This window comes from Cnephaeus nilssonii (genome assembly GCF_951640355.1).
Source record: "Cnephaeus nilssonii genome assembly, chromosome: 8".
NCBI classification, from domain to species: domain Eukaryota; kingdom Metazoa; phylum Chordata; class Mammalia; order Chiroptera; family Vespertilionidae; genus Cnephaeus; species Cnephaeus nilssonii.
In genome coordinates, this window is record NC_137079.1 from 92,405,460 (window position 1) to 92,426,514 (window position 21,055).

Sequence of the window (21,055 nt, forward strand, 5' to 3'; positions counted from 1 at the left end):
ATATTGCTGGCGGAAGTCTTAATTTCTCTCCATATATGGTCAGTGATTACAGCTGTACTTGCAGAGACCACGGTTCTAGGAAAATGATACCAGAGGAGGGTGTCCCTTCACTAAGTGATGAGCATCTGGTGGGAATAGGGGAGCATCTCTTATAGATCCAGCTGGCTGCCTTTCCTATGGAGGGATATAGGCAGGAGCAGGGCACTATAATAAGACCTATTCCCTCCACCCTTAGGAACATTGGGCAAATGCTGCCTAAGGTGGGTAGTAGGATAGGTAATCCTACCACATCGGGTTTTCTGAGGAAGTTTCAAATATCAGCTGCCTTAATCTTGGATCTTAGACCTCTCTAGTACTAACATAAATGGGGAAATGAGCAGCAATCAGGAAAGCAACAATTAGCATGTAGCTGGTTATTATTAGCTAGAGGCCCGGTGCATGACATTCGTGCACGGGGGGGGGGGGGGGGGGGCGGGGAGGAGGGGGGAGGGGGTGTCCCTCAGCCCGGCCTGTGCCCTCTCACAGTCTGGGACCCCTCAGGGGATGTCCGCCTACCGGCTTAAGCCTGCTACCCAGTAGGCAGACATCCCTCTCACAGTCCAGGACCCTAGTCCTTACCGCCTGCCTGCTCGCTGCTCCTTACCACTACACTCCCCAGCCGAGAGCCCAGCTTCTGGCTGAGTGGCGCTCCCCCGTGGGAGTGCTCTGACCACCAGGCGGCAGCTCCTGCCTTAAGCGTCTTCTCCCTGGTGGTCAGTGCACATCATAGCGACTGGTCGTTCTGGTCATTTCTCCATAACAGTCACTTGGGCTTTTATTATATAGATACTCAAATTTGTGTAGAAGCATGGTACACTGTCCTTTCATCTAATTTTATTAGCCTATTTATCTTAATTTACCCCAATCTGGTTTTTTATTAACTTTGTGGATAGGACACAGGTCCTGCTTTTTAAGGGAAGTTTCCAAACTAACAATTTCTCAGTTAATTGAAATGAGTTAGTGTCAACTCATAGATTATAGGGCTCTCACTTTATCCATACAACACCAATTTTATGTCAGACAGGCACAATAGACCCACATTATCTTATGAGATATTTCTATTGGCTCCCACCCAAGTACTCTAAAATTTTTCACTCATAAAATTTCAAGTTACCTTTTCCCAGCCATTATAGCATTCTCTTCTCCAGTTCTTGTATCTGGCCATTTGGTTTTCTCCTCTATTTGGCATCTTAAAATGAAGGTTCCCTGACTCACACAGCTATAATTAGGGCCTTCAAACAATCATGCACAGTAACATAAGTACATTGCACATTCAGAGCAGAACCCTGAGCATCTCTAATCAATGTGTCCCTTTTTATGTCCACACTTATTACCTCTGCCTTGCTAGGGTTCTCCTTCAAGCAACAGCTCCCCCTACCACCTGTTAGGGAGAACCTCAAAACAACCATCTTTCTAGTAGGTTAATTCAGACAAGAATTGTCAACCTGATAATTTTGTATACCCGATATCCCATGTTTCTCCATTCTCACTCAGTTTTTCCCTAGTCTTATTTGTAAGTCCACCTGAAGACTATATGGGGAGGGATTATCTCTTTTTCTGCTGTCATCTGGTAAAACTGACCTATGTGCTTCTTGAAATTTTATGTAAACTAAAAATACCACATGAAAAATTGTTTTTGAGAAAAGCAGCAAAGCATCCTAATATATAAAAACCCAGGATCCATAACACCCAAAACAACCGAAGGCTCGACCGACTGGAAGGCAGTGCTGGGTTACCATGGTGATTCAGCACTGACTGCTGAGGGGACTGCAGATCAGGCCCGAAGAGAGGCCTGGAGAGAAGCAGGGTCTGATCTGTAGCCTCCGTGGCAGCTGTTGATCAGCCCTTGCCTCTCTCTTTTGTTCCAGGCCTGGCTAGCAGCCATGCCTCTCTTTCTCTCAGGCCTCCGCTGGGGCTGCTGATCAGCCCCACCTCTCTGATCAGGCCCATTGGTAGGCCCGGAGATGCTGACTGGCATAGAAACCAACCAATCAGAACCAAATCTGGGTGAAGTGTGAGGAGCCAATGGCTGCCTCAGAGGCAGAACTTTTGACGCTGACTGGCATAGGAACTGACCAATCAGAACCTAATCTGGGTGAACTGCGAAGGAAGAATCTAAGGTGCGGGCTGAGGAGGGGTTTTAAGGGCAATAGCTGTTTGGCCTAAGGTGTAAGAAAGCGGTTCAATTTTTTAATGACCAGTTTGGCAGTATAGTGCATATGGCTGGCTATCAGTCCAGATATAGGGATTATGTATTTTTGTCTGACAAGAGCATCTTCCCCTGATGAAAAAGTTTCCCCCCACCCCATTTAAGCAATCCTATCCTATATAATCTATCTATACTACTAAAAGGGTAATATGCTAATTAGACCAGGTCAACTGGCCATCTTCCAGATGTCTGACTTCCTTCCGGACAAAGCCATGGTGGTGGGGGCCAAGGCAGAGGCTGTTAGGGGCGATCAGGTCGGCAGGGGAGGGCAGTTGGGGGCGAGATCATGTCAGCAGGGGAGGGCAGTTAAGGGTGATCAGGCAGGCAGAGGCAGCTGGGGGTGAGATCAGGCCGGCAGGGGAGGGCAATCAGGCAGGAAGGCAGAGGCAATCAGGCAGGCAGGCAGAGGCAGTTAGGGGCGATCAGGCAGGCAGGCAGGTGATTGGTTAGGATCCAGCAGTCCCTGTGGCTGGCTATCAGGGGAGGGCAGTTGGGGGTGAGATCAGATATAGGGATTACGCACAGGCCTAAACCAGTGGTCGGACATCCCCCAAGGGGTCCCCGATTGGAGAGGGTGCAGGCTGGGCTGAGGGAACCACCCCCCCCCATGCACGAATTTCATGCACCAGGCTACTAGTATAATATAGTGGTTTCTAAACCTAGTTGATAAGAAACCACTTGAAAAGTTTTTAAAGGAGGAGATTCCTGGCCTTTATTCCATCAAATTCTAATCACTTGTGTTAGAGATGGGGGTCAGGGAACCTGTATTCTTATAATTGCCCCAAATAATTCTGATGACCAGCTGGGTTTGGAATCCACCCAAAGGTATTATTATATTTCTACAATAGTAAGTATGACTTTTTGAGTTTTTTGTTTTGTTTTTTCAACTTTCTATTTTGAGATGATCATAGATTAACTTGCAGTTGTAAGAAATACAAAGAGATTACATTTACCTAATTTCCCTTAATAAAAAATAACATCTTACAAAACCACAGTACAAGTACCAAAACCAGGATATTAACGTTGATACAATTCACTTAACTTGTTCAAATTTGCCCAGTTTGATTTATGCTCACGTGTGTGTGTGTGTGTGTGTGTGTGTGTGTGTGTGTGTAGGTTTGTGTGCACACCACTGCAATCAAAATACAGAGCAGTTTCAACACCACATGGGGCCCTTATGTTGCCCTTTTATAGCTACACCTACCCATTAGCCCTCACCCAGGCAACCACTACTATGTTCTCCAGTTCTATAATGTTGAGATTTCAACAATATTATATAAATTGAATCAAGCAATCTAGGTGACAGTCTGAAAAATGGCCTCTCAAAAATGTTCACATCCTAATACTTTGAACCTGTAATCACATTACTTTACATAGTAGAAGATACTTTGCAGATTTGATTATGCTAAGGATCTTGAGATAATCTCTTGATTATCTGGATGGGGCCAATCTATAACAATAAAAGTGTAATATGCTAATTAGACTGGACAGCTGAACAACCTTCTGGACGTCATTCTGGAAGAAGCCACAGCGGCGGGGGCCAAGACAGAGGCAATTAAGGGTGATCAGGGAGGCAGGAGAGAAGTTAGGGGCAATCAGACAGGCTGGAAGAGTGGTTAGGGGTGATCAGGCAGGCAGGTGAGCAGTTAGGGGCAATCAGGCAGGCAAACGAATGGTTAGGGGTGATCAGGCAGGCAGGCAGAGTGGTAGGGGTGATCAAGCAGGCAGGCAGGGGCAGTTAGGGGTGATCAGGCAGGCAGGCACAATGGTTAGGGGCAATCAGGCAGGCAGGCGAGTGGTTAGGGGCGATCAGGCAGGCAGGCAGGTAAGTGGTTAGGAGCCAGCAGTCCCGGATTGCAAGAGGGATGTCTGACCACAGAGATTGGGCCTAAACCAGCAATCTGGACATCCCCTGAGGGTTCCCAGATTGCAAGAGGGTGCAGGCCAGACTGAGGGACACCCCCATGCACGAATTTTGTGCACTGGGCCTCTAGTCTATATAGAAAAAGCCTAAGTGACCATTACAGCAGAATGACCAGTCACTATGATGCATACTGACCACCAGGGGGCAGACACTCAATGCAGGAGCTGTCCCCTGGTGGTCAGTGCACCCACAGTAGGAGCACTGCTCAGCCAGAAGCAGGGCTCATGGCTGGCAAGTGCAGTGATGGTGATGGGAGCCTCTCTCATCTCCGTGGAAACGCTAAGGAGCAGTGAGCCGAGCGGTAAGGAGCAGCAAGCAGGCGGGCGATAATGAGTGAGGGGTCCTGGACTGCGAGAAGGAAATTTCATGCACCAGGCCACTTGTCCTAAATAATAAAGCCTAAGATGCTAAGTGTCCAATCATTTAGTCGGCTGTTCAACCAATCAAAGCATAATATGTTAATGATATGCTAAGGCCTCTCAACTGCTCACTATGATGTGTACTGACCACCAGGGGGCAGACAGTTGATCAGTTGACCAGTCGCTATGACATGCACAGACCAGGGGGGAGTCGATCAGTCAACCAGTAGCTATGATGTGCACTGACCACCAGGGGGCAGACGCTCCAACCAGTAGGTTAGCTTGCTGCTGGGGTCCAGCCAATCAGGACTGAGTGATACGGGCCAAACACACTCTGGAGCCCTCCTGCGGTCCCCCCTGCCCCCCTGCCGGCTGGCCAACCTCCCGCATCCCTCCCTGGCCCCTATTGTGCACCGGTGGGGTCCCTCTGCCTGGCCTGTGCCCTCTCACAATCCCAGACCCCTTGGGGGATGTCAAAGAGCCAGTTTCAGCCAGACGATGGAACAACCAGTTGTTATGATGTACACTGAGCACCAGGGGGCATATGCTCAATGCAGGAGCTGCCCCCTGATAGTCAGTGCATTCCCACAGGGGGAGCACCGCTCAGCCAGAAGCCAGGCTGATGGCTGGCAAGCACAGCAGCAGCACTAAGGATGTCCAACTGCCATCAGTCAGACATCCCCCAAGGGCTCCCAGATTGCGAGGGGGCACAGGCCAAGCTGAGGGACCCCACCAGTGCACGAATTTCATGCACTGGGCCTCTAGTATAATCATAAAAGACCTGATAAGAGTGAGACAAGAGATCAGAGTTATGAGGCAGGATGCAGTGACCGAGACAGAGGTTAGAGGGACACCAGGAAGAGGTCACAAGGCAAAGAATGTCAATATTCTTAGAAGCTAAAAAAGTCAAGGAAATTGAATTTCTCAGAGTCTCCAAGAGGGAAGCAACCCTGTACACATCATGACTTTTTAAGGCTTTAAGGATTTTGGGTTTTTGACATCCAGAACTATAAGATAATAAATTTGTGTTATTTAAGCCACTAGGTTTGTGGTAATTCATCACAGGAGTAACAGAAAATGAATACAGTATGTAACCCTTTGTGATAATTTTTTTTCTCCCTCAGTATAATTCACTTGAGATTTAGCCAAGCTATTGTGTGAGTTAACAGTCTATTCCTTTTCATTGTCTAACTAGAGGCCCAATGCATGAAATTAGTGCAAAAGTAGGCCTTCCTTTCCCTGGCTGCCGACACCAGCTTCCCTCCAACACCTGGGACCCGGGCTTCCCTTGCAGCCCCAGCTTCATCCAGAAGGTCATCCAGAAGGGTGTCCGGTATGACATCCAGTTTAATTAGCATATTATGCTTTTATTATTATAGACTATAGGCCCGGTGCACAAAATTCATGCATGGGGTGGGGGGAGGGGGGTGTCCCTCAGCCCAGCCTGCACCCTCTCCAATCTGGGAACCCTCAGGGCAGTCGGACATCTCTTGAGGGTTCCCAGATTGGAGAGGGTGCAGTCAGACATCCCTCTCACAATCCAGGACTGCTGTCTCCCAACTGCTCACCTGCCTGCCTTCCTGATTGCCCCTAATCGCTTCTGCCTGCCAGCATGATCACCCCCTGACCACTCCCCTGCCAGCCTGATTGATGCCTAACTGCTCCCCTGCCAGCCTGTTTTCCCCTAACTGCCCTCCCCTGCAGGCCTGGTCCCCCCCAACTGCTCTCCCCTACAGGCCTGGGTCCCCCCTAACTTCTCTCCTCTGCCAGCTTGGTCACCCCTAACTGCCCTCCCTTGCAGGCCTGGTCCCTCTCAACTGCCTTCCCCTGCTGGCCATCCTGTGGCGGCCATCTTGTGTCCACATGGGGGCAGCCATCCTGTGTGTTGAAATGATGGTCAATCTGCATATTACTCTTTTATTAGATAGGATAGACGCCTGGTGCATGGGTGGGGGCCAGCTGGTTTGCCCTGAAGGGTGTCCCAGATCAGAGTGGGGTTTTCCTTGGGGCGTGGGGCGGCCTGGGCGAGGGGCCTGTGGTGGTTTGCAGGCTGGCCACACCCCACAGCGACCCAAGCAGAGGCCCTGGTATCTGGGGTTTATTTATCTTCTACAATTGAAACTTTGTAGCCTGGAGCAGAGCCAAGCTTTCTGCTCTCTTCGTGGCAGCAGCCATTTCTGTTGGGATTTATGTATCTTCTATCATTGAAACTTTGTAGCCTTAAGCAGAGGCCTGGACTAGCCAGGGTGTGTGGAAAGCTTGGCTTCCTCCATCGCCAGGGGCAACCCTAGCCTCCCACTCTTTCCAGCTCCGTGGCTGCTGCCATTTCTGTTTGGATTTATGTATCTTCTAGAATTGAAACTTTGTAGTCTTGAGTGGAGGCTTAGGCCAGCAAGTGCAGGTGGAAATCTTGGCTTCCTCCATTGCCTGGGAAACCCAAGCCTCCCTCCTGCTTTCTGTGGCCGTAGCCATCTTGGTTAGGTTTATTTGCATATTCGCTCCTGATTTGGTGGTGGGCGTGGCTTGTGGGTGTAGCGGAGTGATGGTTAATTTGAATATTACTCTTTTATTAGATAGGATAATATTCCATGGTATGGATGTACCACAATTTGTTTAACCATTTACCTATTAAAGAACATTTGGATTCTTGCCACTTTGGATCTATTACAAATACAACTGCTACAAACATTTATATATGCATTTTTATATGAGCATACATTTTCATTTCTCTGGGACAAATGCCAAAAAACTGAAATTGTTGGAACATATGGTAACTGAATATTTCATTTTATAAGAAACTGCCAAAATATTTCCAGAGTGGCTGTATCATTTTCCAGAGTGGCTGTATTATTTTAAATTCTGCCAGCAATGTATGAGTAATCCATCTTTATCTCCTACATTTGGTACTGTCACCATCCTTTTTCCTTTTAATTTTAGCCATTCCGATAGGTGTGAGTGGTATTTCATTTGGGTTTTAACTTTCATTTGCCTAATAGCTATTGATGCTGAGCATCTTTTCATATATGTATTTGCCTGTAAAAAACCTATAGTGCTTATTTTCTAATTGGATTATTTATGTTTTAAGATAACTTTATATAGTCTAGATACTAATTCTTTGTCAATATGTGGTTTGCAAATATTCTTTCTTGGTCTGTAGCTTATCTTTTCATCCTGTTTGCAGGGTGTTTTGCATAGGAAAACTTTTAAATTTTTATGAAGTCTATTTGATCAATTTTTCCTTTTGTAGATCATGCTTTTGAAATCAAGCCTAAGACCTTTCAACCTAGCTTTACCAGTTTATCTTGAAGCTTTTCTTCTAATTTTTTCTTCCTAAAAGTTTTATATTTTCACACTTTATTTTTAAGTCAGTGACCCATTTTTAATTAATTTGTGTATAATGCCTAATGTTTAGGTTGAGGGTTTCTTTTTTTGATTGTTTAATGTTGTTTTACTTATAGATACTCCAATTTCTTCATTAGCATTTGTTGAAAAGGCTATTCATTTAATTGCTTTTGCATTTTTCTCAAAAAAATCAAAGAAGCACATTTGTGTGAATCTATATCTGGGTTCTCTATTCTGTTTCATTGTTGTATATGCCTATCCCTCTGCCAATACCATCTTTATTGATTACTAGAGCTCTAAGGTGAACCTCAAGAGCAGGCAGAGTAGTTCCTCTCTCTTTTTTATTTTTTTATCAAGATTATTTTAGCTATTACATATACATTTTAGAATAAGGTTATCTATGTACACAAAAAATCTTTGCTAGTATTTTCATAAGAATAACCTTAAACCTATAAATCAATTTAGGGATAATTGATATGTTTACTATCTTAAATTTTCCCACCAATAAGCACAGTATGTCTCTCCATTTATGTAGGTATTCTTTGATTTCTTTAACAGCATTTGATAACTTTCAGTATACAGATCCTGCACATATTTTATTTTTGTTTAACAAGATACCTAATTATTATTTTTAGGGGATTTTCTTCATAGACAATTATGTCATCTGTAAGTAGGAACCTCTGATGACCTTTCTAAGCAAATCAAAAATCATTATCAGAAATGTAAAGGATTTTCTACTAAAGAGTGCTGCCATGTCATGCTTTTGAAAGACAAATAAATGTTCTATGGAAGCAGAGGGGCAGCATTTATATGTCTCTTTTCACATATATACAAAAATATGTCAGTTCCACAACACAATTTTTTTTCTGTGTTGAGCTGGTAACTATGTCACATGATAAAAAGGGGGTTGGCTTTGATTCCCATAATTGAAGCTGGACCCATAAAGCATGATTTATACTGTCCTCTGTTTTGTGAATAATGAAGCATGGGCCAACTGTGAAATTAGCCCTTCACTCTGCATAGGCTTTAAGACTTCTCCACTTGCAAGGGCATCTTCTACCATCCAAGGGGTCCCAGAGTATCAAAGTCTATCTGTGTTCAGCTAAGTAGGAGACAAACTTATTCTTTCTAACTTTAGGGCTGACAGCAGAGAGCTAAGTATATGTCCTAAGAGTCACATCAAACACAGAAACAAAACTCCTGACATTTAGTCTGAAAATTTAACCACCAGACCACATTTCCTCCTTTTAATTTCCACTATCCTTCACATAATTACATCAATGCTTCACTGTGTTTATGACACATGACATGAATTAAAGAGATGAATGTGAAATATTCTGTCTGAGAAGGCAATTACTTTGAACAATTGTTTCAGTTGGATTGAAAGGTTATCTTATGCACATTGAATCCAGGTTCATATATTAGTAAGGCTTCAGACCTGTATCCCAGAACCCAAGGGCAGGAATTTCACAAGTCCCTAGGAAGGCACTGGAACTAGGATTTGGAAATCTTGTCAGGACTCCCTCCGATTCTCATCTCTTCTCCCAAGACTTTACTTCAGATATCTCTCTCTCTCTCTCTCTCTCTCTCTCTCTCTCTCTCTCTCTCTCTCTCTCGTGTGTGTGTGTTCTGCTCTGGAATACATGTGATGAGAACCATGGCCCCAGAAATGTACCCAATATAGCCCACTACTCTCAGGAAAGAGATTCTGAATGGTCCTGTTTTAATAGAGGCCCACCCTGAGACCAAAAAATAAGGCCAGAGGAGTGGAACTTATTCTACAAGAAGACTCTGAAGAACTATTAAAGGGCAAGCTGTGGAAAAATTCAATAAGTTCTGCACAGAATAAACGGTTGCATATTACTGCTTCTTTCTATTATACACTTGGAGTTTAAAATATCCTATCTATCAAGTCAGTTTGTTTATGAGACATGAAGTTTGAATTTTACCATGCTGTCAGATCTTTCACACCTAGGTTCACAACCCAGAAGATAGGTCACAGTTTTATTTCTGTACTAAAATTGCAACACTTGAAAAAATCAGAATTTTAGGGTTTTAAGCAAATTGGCTCAGGAAGTACAGAGAAATTTAGTGACCTGATAAAACTTGGACACCCAAGAGGAGTGAAAGACTAATTGACAATTATCATAAACCAGGGTTTTTAAGTCCTTTTTCTTTATATACACTGAGTGGCCAGATTATTATGATCTCTGAACGCATATAATCTGGCCATTCAGTGTATATCCTATATAATAAAAGGCTAATATGCAAATTGTCCCCTTGACCAGGAGTTCAACCAGCAGGCAGGCCAGCCAACCGCCCATGTCCCCTCTCCCTGGCCAGGCTGGCCGGACCCCACCCATGCACAAATTCATGCACTGGGCCTCTAATATATACTGAGTGGCCAGATTATTATGCATTCAGAGATCATAATAATCTGGCCACTCAGTGTATATGTGTATTTATATAGTATATGTGTGTGTGTGTGTGTGTGTGTGTGTGTGTGTTTATTGATTTTAGAGAGAGAGGGAGGGAGCAGGTTAGAGAGATGGAAATATCAATGAGAGAGAAACATCAATAGGCACCCTGCACTCCCCTCACTGGGGATTGAGCCCACAACTCAAGTATGTGCCCTGAACTGGAATTGAACCGGGGACCACCTGATTCATGGATCGATATTCAACCACTGAGCCATGCCAGCTGGGCTAAGTCCTTTTTCAAGACTGTGTGACCTAAAGTAAATTATTTAACTTTTCTAGTTCTTCATTTCTTTATTTACGAAATGGAAAAATAATTTCTACCTATTTTGTCTTCTAGTATTTTCATAAACATCAAATGAGTTAGTTCATGTGAAAAATGCTTTATAAACCATAGAGCACTATAGAAATATACTGTAAAACTAGAGGCCCAGGGCACAAAATTCGTGTGGGGGTGGGGGGGTGGGTATTGTGTCCCTCAGCCCAGCCTGCACCCTCTCCAATCTGGGATCCCTTTCACAATCCAGGACTGCTGGCTCCCAACCGCTCACCTGCCAGCCTGCCTGATTGCCCTTAACTAGGTCTGCCTGCCAGCCTGATCACCCCCTAACCACTCCCCTGCCAGCCTGATCGATGCCTAACTGCTCCCCTTCCCACCCGATTGCCCCTAACCGCCCTCCCCTGCAGGCCTGATTGCCCCTAACTGTCGTCCCCTGCAGGCCTGGTTCCCCCCAACTGCCCTACCCTACAGGCCTGGTTCTCCCCACTGCCCTCCCCTGCAGGCCTGGTTCCTCCCAACTGCCCTACCTTGCAGGCCTGGTCCCTCCCAACTGCCCTCCCTGCTGGCCATCTTGTGGCAGCCATCTTGTGTCCACATGGGGCAGCCATCTTGTGTGTTGGAGTTATGGTCAATTTGCATATTACCTCTTTATTATATAAGATACTACAATTATGCTTGTCTTGGGACTATTGTTACTGAAAATAAAAATAATAACCCTACAAAGTATCTTGTGTTTATTTTAATACAAGGAGAAAATAATTTATATAAATGTCCATATTTATTGTTATAAGACCTTTTGCAGGTTATTTGTCATTACTTTATTGGAGGCAAAAAGAGGACTGAATAAAATTACTTGCCAAATTATACATAAATAGTAATGGAACAAGACCTATTGCTAGGATCTGATATCATAGAAACCAGTCTCAAAACCCTAGCTCAGGTTGTAATCCTATTTATATTACAGAAAAAAAGGAGTTTTGAGCTTTAAAAATTCCCCGGAAATGACTCATGAGCCAATTTTTCTGAAAGATAGAACCAGGGAGTTGAGGAACAGCTCACTGAATTTCATTGTTCACCTTGTCTTGTTTTCTCCTAACAAATAGAAAACGCCACTAAACTTAGTTTGTGGCCTCCCTATACTGATCCTATGATCACTACAGCGCTTCATGCTTCCAGGAACTATGCAAAAGACTGCAGCTTCTAGGATGTAACTGCAAGCTCCAAAGTCAAAATGCTCTTTGGTGCATTCATCTCTCTCCCAATTGCTGCAAAGATTCCTGAGTGGCATGAAACAACAATGTACGTAACTAATATCTAAATTTTCTGGAGTGAGGAATTTGAGTTCTGAATATAAGAGAATGATTTTGCTATGTTCTCCTTTAACAGACAACCAGAATCATACAACAGTTTGACAAATACACCCCACCCCCTGAAATCTGCTATTCTCACACAACTAAAATGTGAGACTAGCTTTAGCTCCCTGCCAGGTATAGTATGACTGAAAATCAAAAAGGATTTTCCTGTGGATTGGCTCCATCATGCTTGTCCTCAATCATGGTGAGCAGCCCTTGTTTATTTTTCTTCTGTTTAATAACTTAAATAGCTCTGAGAAGGTATGAAACTAGAAAATCAAAAGCCAATCGTGGCAATGGAGTCATTAAAAGCATTTGTTATTTATTAGGGTGCATCCTACAATGAAAATGCCCAAAGAATCTGTCTGTGTCCATTTATTATCAACATAGGTATTCCAAATTTATTCTACTATGTTAGTTTAATTTGAACTTTATTGAGAAATGCAGGTGTCCAGTGAGACAGGATTGAAAATCTAGTTAAATCACCCAAATAACATATGGCTTTTTTTTAATGAAGATCTTAAGTAATTTTTATGCCATTTGTTTTCCAAGGGTAGGGTTTTAGGTATTAAACTGAAATCTAAAGTAAGGTACATTGATTTACAGGAAATTGTTCCTTTACACACAAATTCATCATTTACAAATACTATTTCATGGGGCCAGATTGAAGGAAGGCTTATGTTTTCTAGACAACTATGTCATCAACCATGTTAGTTTCTGTTTATAAACATTTCTTCCCAATTTGAGGATCCAAAGTTAACAAAAATATTTGTCTTAAATTATTTCAAATAAGCAGCATAAAATTCAGCCTTAGGGCTCACTTCCAGAGAAAGTTGTATTCATTTATATTTCATAGAAAAACAAAAGGGCAGGGTGGGGGTGGTTAGAAAATAAAGGGAGTACCAATTATGAGTTTAACACCATTTTCCTAGAAAATGATATTGGTTCTTTTCTTTTCTCAAACTAATAAAATACATTGTGTTCCCATCTCCTTTAATGTGAGAACTTGGAAAAATCCCCCAGAATTTTCCATTTGTTTATCTGAGCTTATAGACAGCTCTTTTATTGAATAGTATATTAATTTGTAGACCTTACAATGGTCATATGTCATAGAAGATATTAGCCTTTGGTGAAAGGTACTAAGATATGTCCAAAAACTACTTTTTCAGGGCCCACTGCCTAAGGTCTTGATTTAAGAGTGATTCATCCCTGAGGAGAATTAAACCATGAGTACTGCCAGTTGTTTAGGCAGGGCTCCCTCCACTTACCCACTTCCCGCCTCTCTTTTTCACTTTCATCTGAGATAAGACTGCAATTAAGCCAGGGCATTTTCTATTTCTAATTAATCTATCCCAAAGCCTTATTGCTAGGAAATTTTTATTCTTTTTGGTATAGGGTTCAAAGAAAGAAAATGTGTTGAGGACACAGAGATGTGGGAGAATTTGCCCATCTTCACAGGACCTGTCTACCTGCTGTGCCTACTTAGGAATGTGATATTATCGGTGTAGAAAAGGCACAGGGGCAGGAAATGTGTGGGACTGTTACTTTCTGCTGAACCTTTCCTCTTGAGTTTCAAAGAAAAACATTCAGTATCCAGTACCTGCGTAGTTCAAACAAGCCTTATGCCTTCCTGGAAGCCACAAATTATTCAAGTGCAACCGAGAAACACCCCACTTTTGAAATTCTGTGGAAGATGATCATGCTAGGAAAGGCATTTCCTGATATCTAACCAGGATGCTAGTGCCTTCGATTTCATGTGCCTTTGCCTTGACTATCTAATCGTATGCTGAAATGGAAAGAATGGGTGTGTCAATTGTCAGCCTTGATCCTGAGAGCTTATTTTTCATTCATATTGCCTGAAATATAAGGTTTGATCTGGGTTGGTTTCCAAATGAGTGCTTTGTTATGCTTTGCTCCCCTGTGCATACCTCAGCATTGGGAATTTGGGTGCTATCACCAGCAGAGGAAGGCAGCACCGGTCCCTTTGCTCTGTTTGGCACAGTCTACTTTTGCACAGTCTGCTGCCAACTCTACCAGAGAGCAGAAAGAATGCGGGAGCCATCTGCCCCTCACCCATCCTGCTTAATTTCCCCCCAATGCAATCATTTTGCTTCCATGTCTATGGCTTCAGCCAGAGGGAATAAACATCTGCTTTGTTCTGCTTTCTGTTGCAGACAAATTAGATGGTTCTGATCCATGACTCATTTTGTTTTACTTGGTCCTCCTCCGAATCTCCAAGACCAAAAGCAACCAGATAACCAATTTGTCTGTTTAATTCAATCTATTTTGTTGGAGAGGGAATACTGAAGCCTTTTTTCTTTGTTTTAGTTTAGTTTTTGTTTGTTTTTTACTCTAAACAAAGTTTGTTTGTATGTGTGCGCACACACGATTTTATGCTAAATTGGCATATATCCTATATATTCCACTTCCTTTACCTTTTTTGCTTCTTTTCCTCCTATCTGATTATGTTGCCTTCTGTTTACAGACTGACATAAACTTTTCTTTTGTTTCTCTCAATTACCATTGCCACCTACAATCATAGCTGTTTCCTAATCTTGTAAATTTTATAATTTATAAACCTACTGCCACCCTTTGAGGTTCTCAGTGCATGCCTGGCATTGATCTACAGACACCATTTGACCATATCTCACCCCTGACGCATATCATGCCCCTGGAGCTCTTCTTTCAGTTTTCCTTTTCTTTCCTTTATATATATTGTTTCTTTCTTTCTTTCTTTCTTTCTTTCTTTCTTTCTTTCTTTCTTTCTTTCTTTCTTTCGGGGCAGGACACTATAGGTCTGGGGTTTTCAATTCTTTCATTTCAAGCATCATGGACTTTAATTCTCCACCTAACTGATCGTAATTGTGGCCTCAGATTACTCCATTTATTCCTTCCAAGCCTGTTTTAGACATAATGCTATAAAAACACCCTAAAAGGTAAATTAGCATCTGTTTCTTTTATTTTACAGATGGGGAGTCAGAAAGTGGAGAGGGATTGGGTATAGAGCACCAAACTAGAGGTAAGTAGTGATTTAAACTCCTAGTCCTTGTTTAGTTCCTTCCAGGGCGTCAGCTCCCTTCCTTCAATGTTCCAAGTTTTCCATGGAGCCCCAGTGACTAACAATACAGTGAGAGGCTCACAATGTCTGGTTGTATTCTTGACGGGAACCTTCCCTTTGTAGACCAGGTTCCTCCACCTTCCTCCCCAGAAAGTCCTGCATTCCAGAGCCCTGGGCAGCCTCTCCTTCAATGCACCCCATTGTGCTTGAACCACATTTGGGCTCAGATAAAATTTTAACGGGTCTGAGGTGGTTCCTGTTTCATGATCCCTGACCCCCTTCCTTTTATCCCAGATCCCCAAGAGCCAAGAAGGGATACGGCCACTCATAAATGCTATTTCTTTAACCTTCCTGCCAGTTAAACACATAAAGTTCATTTCAGGTCATGACAGAAAATCTTAATTGCGGCGAATAGCCACCGCTCATGAACAGTTACAAGAACCTGCTAGAATTTTTCCTCAGAAATTAATGCACTTAGCTGTGACATGTTGATTAAGAGAATGAGCTGTGTGGAACCTAAGAAATAAAATACCTACTAAGAAGAGCTCCTGGTGGCTAACTGGGATCAATTAAAAAGGAAAATAGAGCATAGCAGTCATTTCTACACAGGGACCGTTCACATAAACTGCATTTCAGGGAGAAGTCTTCACTGAACTACCTGCCTTCTGCACTGAACTGCCGTCCTGTGTTCCTGCCCTCTGAGCCAGCCCTTACAAAGGGGTTCCTAGAATCCTATTTCAACCAATGGGACTGCGACTTCCCCTTTCCAATTAGAGCTGTGCAGCTATATTTCTATCCGTTTCATTACTAATCAATCAAAGCAGTTCTACTGTGACCAATCAGGATAGTGCTGTTTGGACCAAACTGTGAGGATGTGGAGACTTCATTTGTATGAAGGTGGGCTAGTCAGACACCAGGGGCGGGGACTTCTGTCTGTCTCTGTCTAAAATGGCTTCCCTCTGGCTGGGACATTGCACTTTCTCTCCCACCAAAGACTTAAGACTGTGTTTCTCACTGCAACTAAATCCCCAAAGACATTTCCCTGGAGCCAACTGGCACAGGGCAGGAAGACCTGGAGCAGGTGGGGTAGAGCAGAGCAGAGCTGTCTGGCCTGAGAGGTACTTCACCCCAGGGCCTCCTCACAGCATTCAGTATCACAACTGAGCTGTTTGCACTGAATAAAATGTTCACTTCTTTACTGCACCCCAAATTGGGGGTTCCTGTTGGCATAACATTGGTGCCAATGACAACCAGGTGTCAGCAACAAGATGAAAATTAAGGTATAAAATAATGGATGCCTTTTCTTCCTCTCCAAATATGAGGCAAAAGAAAAGCAAAATGGAAAAGAAAAGGGGGAGTTTGGCCACGTCCCTGGCCACATCTCCCGCTCTCGCCATCTTTGCCGCTTCCTCCCAGGGACCCCGGGCACCGCCGTGAACATCTTCCTGCTGACCCGGACCTGTCCCACCTGGCCATCCTCATCCTGATGCTGAAGAGCTGGAAGACACGCTCCTGCGACGGTATTTCCAGAAAAAGCCAGCTTCTCTTTGCACTGGTCTTCACAACTCCATGCCTGGATCTTTTTACTTCATTTATTTCATTATATAAGACATCTAGGAAGCGTATCTACATTGCCTGCCCCTGCGCAGCAGTGTACTTGATCTACATGAAGTTTAAGGCAACTTATGATGGGAACCATGATACCTTCTGAGTGGAGTTTCTGGTGGTCCCTGTGGGAGGACGCTTATTTCTAGTCAATCATGATTTCTCTCCTCTTGAGATTCTGTGGACCTTCTCCATCTACCTGGAATCGGTGGCTATCCTTCTGCAGCGCTTCATGATCAGCAAGACCGGGAAGGTGAAGACCGTCACCACCCACTACTTGTTCTTCCTGGGCCTCTACCAGGGGCTCTACCTCGTCAACTGTGTCTGGCACTTCTACTTTGAGGGCTTCTTTGACCTCATCGCTATGGTGGTAGCGTTGTCCAGACCATCCTCTGCTGCGACTTCTTCTACTTGTACATCACATAAGTACTCAAGGAAAAGAAGCTCAGTCTGCTAGTGTAAGTGCCAAAGTCCATCACCAGCATCTGTCCTTCAGGGTGCTCGGACAGAATTTTTACCACAGCAAAGGCACAAGATGTTCCATATGGAAAATCAGAAACTTCACTCTTGCTGCAGATAGTCATCAGTGGCTCTGTAAGAACCAGAGGAAAAGAACCAGAAGGTTTATGTTTAATGCATCTTGCCTTATCTTTTTTATTATTATGTACAAATATTTTTTACACAATGAAACTTAATGTTGTATTAATAAATTATGTGTGTAGCTTCTATTGGGGAAGTTCCAAAAGTGAAGATTTTGTGAGAAATAGTGCAAACTTCTTCTTTTTTTTTTTAATTCTTTTAAACTTTTGGTTCTTTGTGTCTGCAATGAAATTATACTCCTTCCATCTATCAAACTTGCATTCCACTATATTTTTTTGCCAAAAGATGAGTTATATTTGTTTGAAATCTGAGATACTATGTTCAATTTGGTGTGCAAATTTATTCCACCTGATATGAAAACCCTTCCTTGGACATCACAACACTACATTTAAGGCTGGTAAGGATCACATGGAAGTCTTACGGTTTTCATTACCAAAAATGTAAAGATTTTGAATGTGGATGGAGTCTCATTTGAGAGTCACCAAAACTGCCTGCTCCCCTCCCCTGCTAAGAAGTGTCAGTTTGAGACTGTCCCAAGGGTGCCGAAGGACTCAGTGGGCAGGGGTTCTGGGCTGCCTTCTGAGTGCAGATGTGAGGGACATTGATGATTATTTTGGATCTATGACTTGACTCCTCTGAGGACTAGAACACAAGAAGTCAGCTATCACTTTAGTTTACAGTTCCACAAGATTGCTATAATCATGTCCATGCTCAGACTCCAACACTTTTTTAAATCACTTTGGGTAGTAAAATTATTGACATTTTTTTTTTAATTGGCAGCACCAATTACCATTTCTTATATTCTTACTTTTTTGTTTTTACTGAGCTCTTGCATGATTTATCTTGTGTTACTACCTTAATAAATACTTTATTAAACGTAAAAAAAGAAAAAGAAAAGAGGGAGAAAGCTAAAAACTAAAATTTATTTTCTAACATATTCCTTAATTTTTCCTGCCTTAATCTAATTAAGTCCACTGCTGTCCAAGGCATTTTTGTATTTCTACCAATTGTGGCTTTCAGGCTGGGGAAGAATGTCTTTGGAAGATTGTAACTTGAATTTGTCTTTGGCTGTGTGACTCGTAAAGCCACAGTGCCAACAGCTTTCCTCCAAATCCATTTCCTTTTACCTCTTCTCTTCCAAAGGGTTGACTTTAATATTAGCTTTTGTTTGGCACTACTACCTTATATAGGATATCTGAGCTGTAGTTGTTGGCCTGCAGATACAGCCTACCGTGCCCTTTTGCCTTCATACCCCTGGAATTCTAGAGGCATCTGGACCACCTGGTCAAGCTGCCCTCCTCAAAGGCAGCTTCTTCACCCACGGGACCCAGTGTATGAAAACTAATTCCCATGGCTCCACATCTCAGACCAGTGCTGACCCTCCTTCTCCCAGAGTAGGATGGAGTTGTGATGAGAGACAAAGACCATCTTAGAGATTTTGTTCTCTGAAGTAACAGCCATCACTTAGGGCAGTGATCGGCAAACTCATTAGTCAACAGAGCCAAATATCAACAGTACAACGATTGAAATTTCTTGAGAGCCGAAAACCGACTTCTGCACATGGGCCACGAAGTTTCAATTGCACTGTACGTGCGCGCCCGCACGTGGTATTTTGTGAAAGAGCCACACTCAAGGGGCCAAAGAGCCGCATGTGGCTTGCGAGCCACAGTTTGCCGACCACTGTCTTAGGGAGAGCAACATAAATGGAAATCTTAATATATTTTGTCTTTTAAGTCACACAATGAACTTTATGATATTACTAGAGGCCCAATGCACGAATTCGTGCATGGGTGGGGTCCCTCGGCCTGGCTGGCCATGGGGAGGGACCACAGGAGGTTGGCCAGCCACAGGAGGTTCGCTGTGGGAGTGAACTGACCACCAGGGGACAGCTCCTGCGTTGAGCATCTGCCCCCTGGTGGTCAGTGTGTTGTCATAGTGACCATTCGACCAGTCATTCAGTTGTAACAGTTGCTTAGGCTTTTATATATATAGATAAGATTGAAATAAAGGCTTAAGAAGATGGTGTGTAGGCAGAAGATGATGTGTGAGTGAGTGTGTGTGTATGTGTGTTGGTAGGGTGGATGCTAATGAGGAAAAAATGATTTCTGATAAATATCTCTGTTGGGGGAAAGCCCCAAAAGTCTAAATTCAGCATCAATTCCGAAGAACTGACACAGCCTTATTCAAATTCATAAGAGCTTTAATAGGAGAAAACTTACATACATGGGCAAAGCAGTTGCTTCCAGTGGTGGCCAGCAAGGAAGAATCCACACCCCTCTCAGGACAGGGCCTGTTTTTATAGCGGTAATAGTCACATAAACCACCAGAAAGAACAATGCCTTTATAAGTTAACGGATAGAATCAGGCAGTTATCATACCCTATACATCCATTAACCTCCTTCCTGGGGGCATAACGTTTATCTTTGGGTGGCATTCCTGCTTTCTGGGTAGTCAGCCAAGCCTGAGGCTATAGGCAGCTAAACAGTCGCAGAGAATTAAACAGAGAGCCCAACATTTCATAGACCCTTTACTGCTGGAGCCATATTGCATCTCTGAGTTCCCCTACAATTTCATAGAAGTTATTTTTCAATCCCAGATTGCTTACATTCAAAACACTTTAAACACAAAGGTGACAATGCATACCTAATCTAAACAACCCTGTAGCTTACATTAAACATTGATGATGTTGATTGGTGGCTTACATTAAACTTTTATGATGTTTATAGACCATACTACTCATCAAAAAAAAAAATTGCATGTGTATATGCATATATAAATCAACAGCCTGAAAAAAAAATGTAATCAACAGGTCAAAATTAATTAAAATGAGGCATAAATTGATTAAACTTCACACAAAAATATTGCTTCCCAAATATCATTTAAAATACATGTATATATATTAAAATATATACATATGTGTATATATATACCATATATACCACATATGCACACATATACTAGTATATTTACTATATATAATATACATATACTACATGTATGTAGTATATGTATATTATATACATTAATGTTCATGTGCATGTTCATCCTTTTCTCATCTAGTTTTTGTCAATTTTTTTCTTTCTTTACAACTGACCTTCTCTTACCCAGTAAAAGATCCTGTTGAAGAGACAGCAGCTGAGCTGTAGGGGAAAGCATTCAGTTCAGCACCAGTGGTTTACCCTATTACTCTATGATCATGAGACACGTGACCTTAGTACATCTCCTTAACCCTCCATGCCTCATTTCTATGAACAAAAGAGCTTCTCAACATCATGTGGTAGGATCTAATGGTAGGTAGCTCAGTGTTGCAAGAGCTCTCTATTGAGATCCACACTTTCATGAATTCTAAGATCTTTAACAGTTTACTGTCTCTGAATTTACAGTTCATTTCCAATGGATGACGTTTCATATTTACTAACATCTTTTCTTTCTTAATAGTACATAAAACAGTGGTGTTTCGTATAACCGATACTGTCTAAATTTAATAAAATGTAGTCTGGATCAACAGTGTTTTGCAGGTTAATGTTATTATTCAGAAGTCACTTGTTTTCTTGTTACTACAAGATAAGCCATGGAATGAATCACTCTGGACTGTTCTACACAACTAAAGATATTCACTGAGTTACAAAGTACCCAGCTGAACCAGAAAGAGGGACTAGACAACTATAAGGAAAAAATATCTCTCTTGAAAATTGCCATTCTTAAAAGATTCCCTAACTTAGTTTATTGATAGCTGTCATGGTCCTGAAATTCTTAGTAAATTTTTAACTAGGGGTCCTGCATGTTCATTTTAGTCTGGCCTAGAAAAAT

The 21,055-nt window shown here is 42.7% G+C and overlaps 1 pseudogene across 1 annotated transcript in view; it reads left to right on the forward strand.

The window, feature by feature from the left end:
• The window catches only part of LOC307104072 (ER lumen protein-retaining receptor 2-like), a 56,033-nt pseudogene extending 38,962 nt beyond the window's left edge, over positions 1-17,071 (forward strand). Inside the window, exons 2-3 of the transcript in view lie at positions 14,951-15,001; positions 16,457-17,071. The product of the transcript in view is annotated as an ER lumen protein-retaining receptor 2-like (transcript). The remainder of the gene's footprint in view (positions 1-14,950; positions 15,002-16,456) is intronic.
• The last annotated feature ends 3,984 nt before the right edge of the window (positions 17,072-21,055 follow it).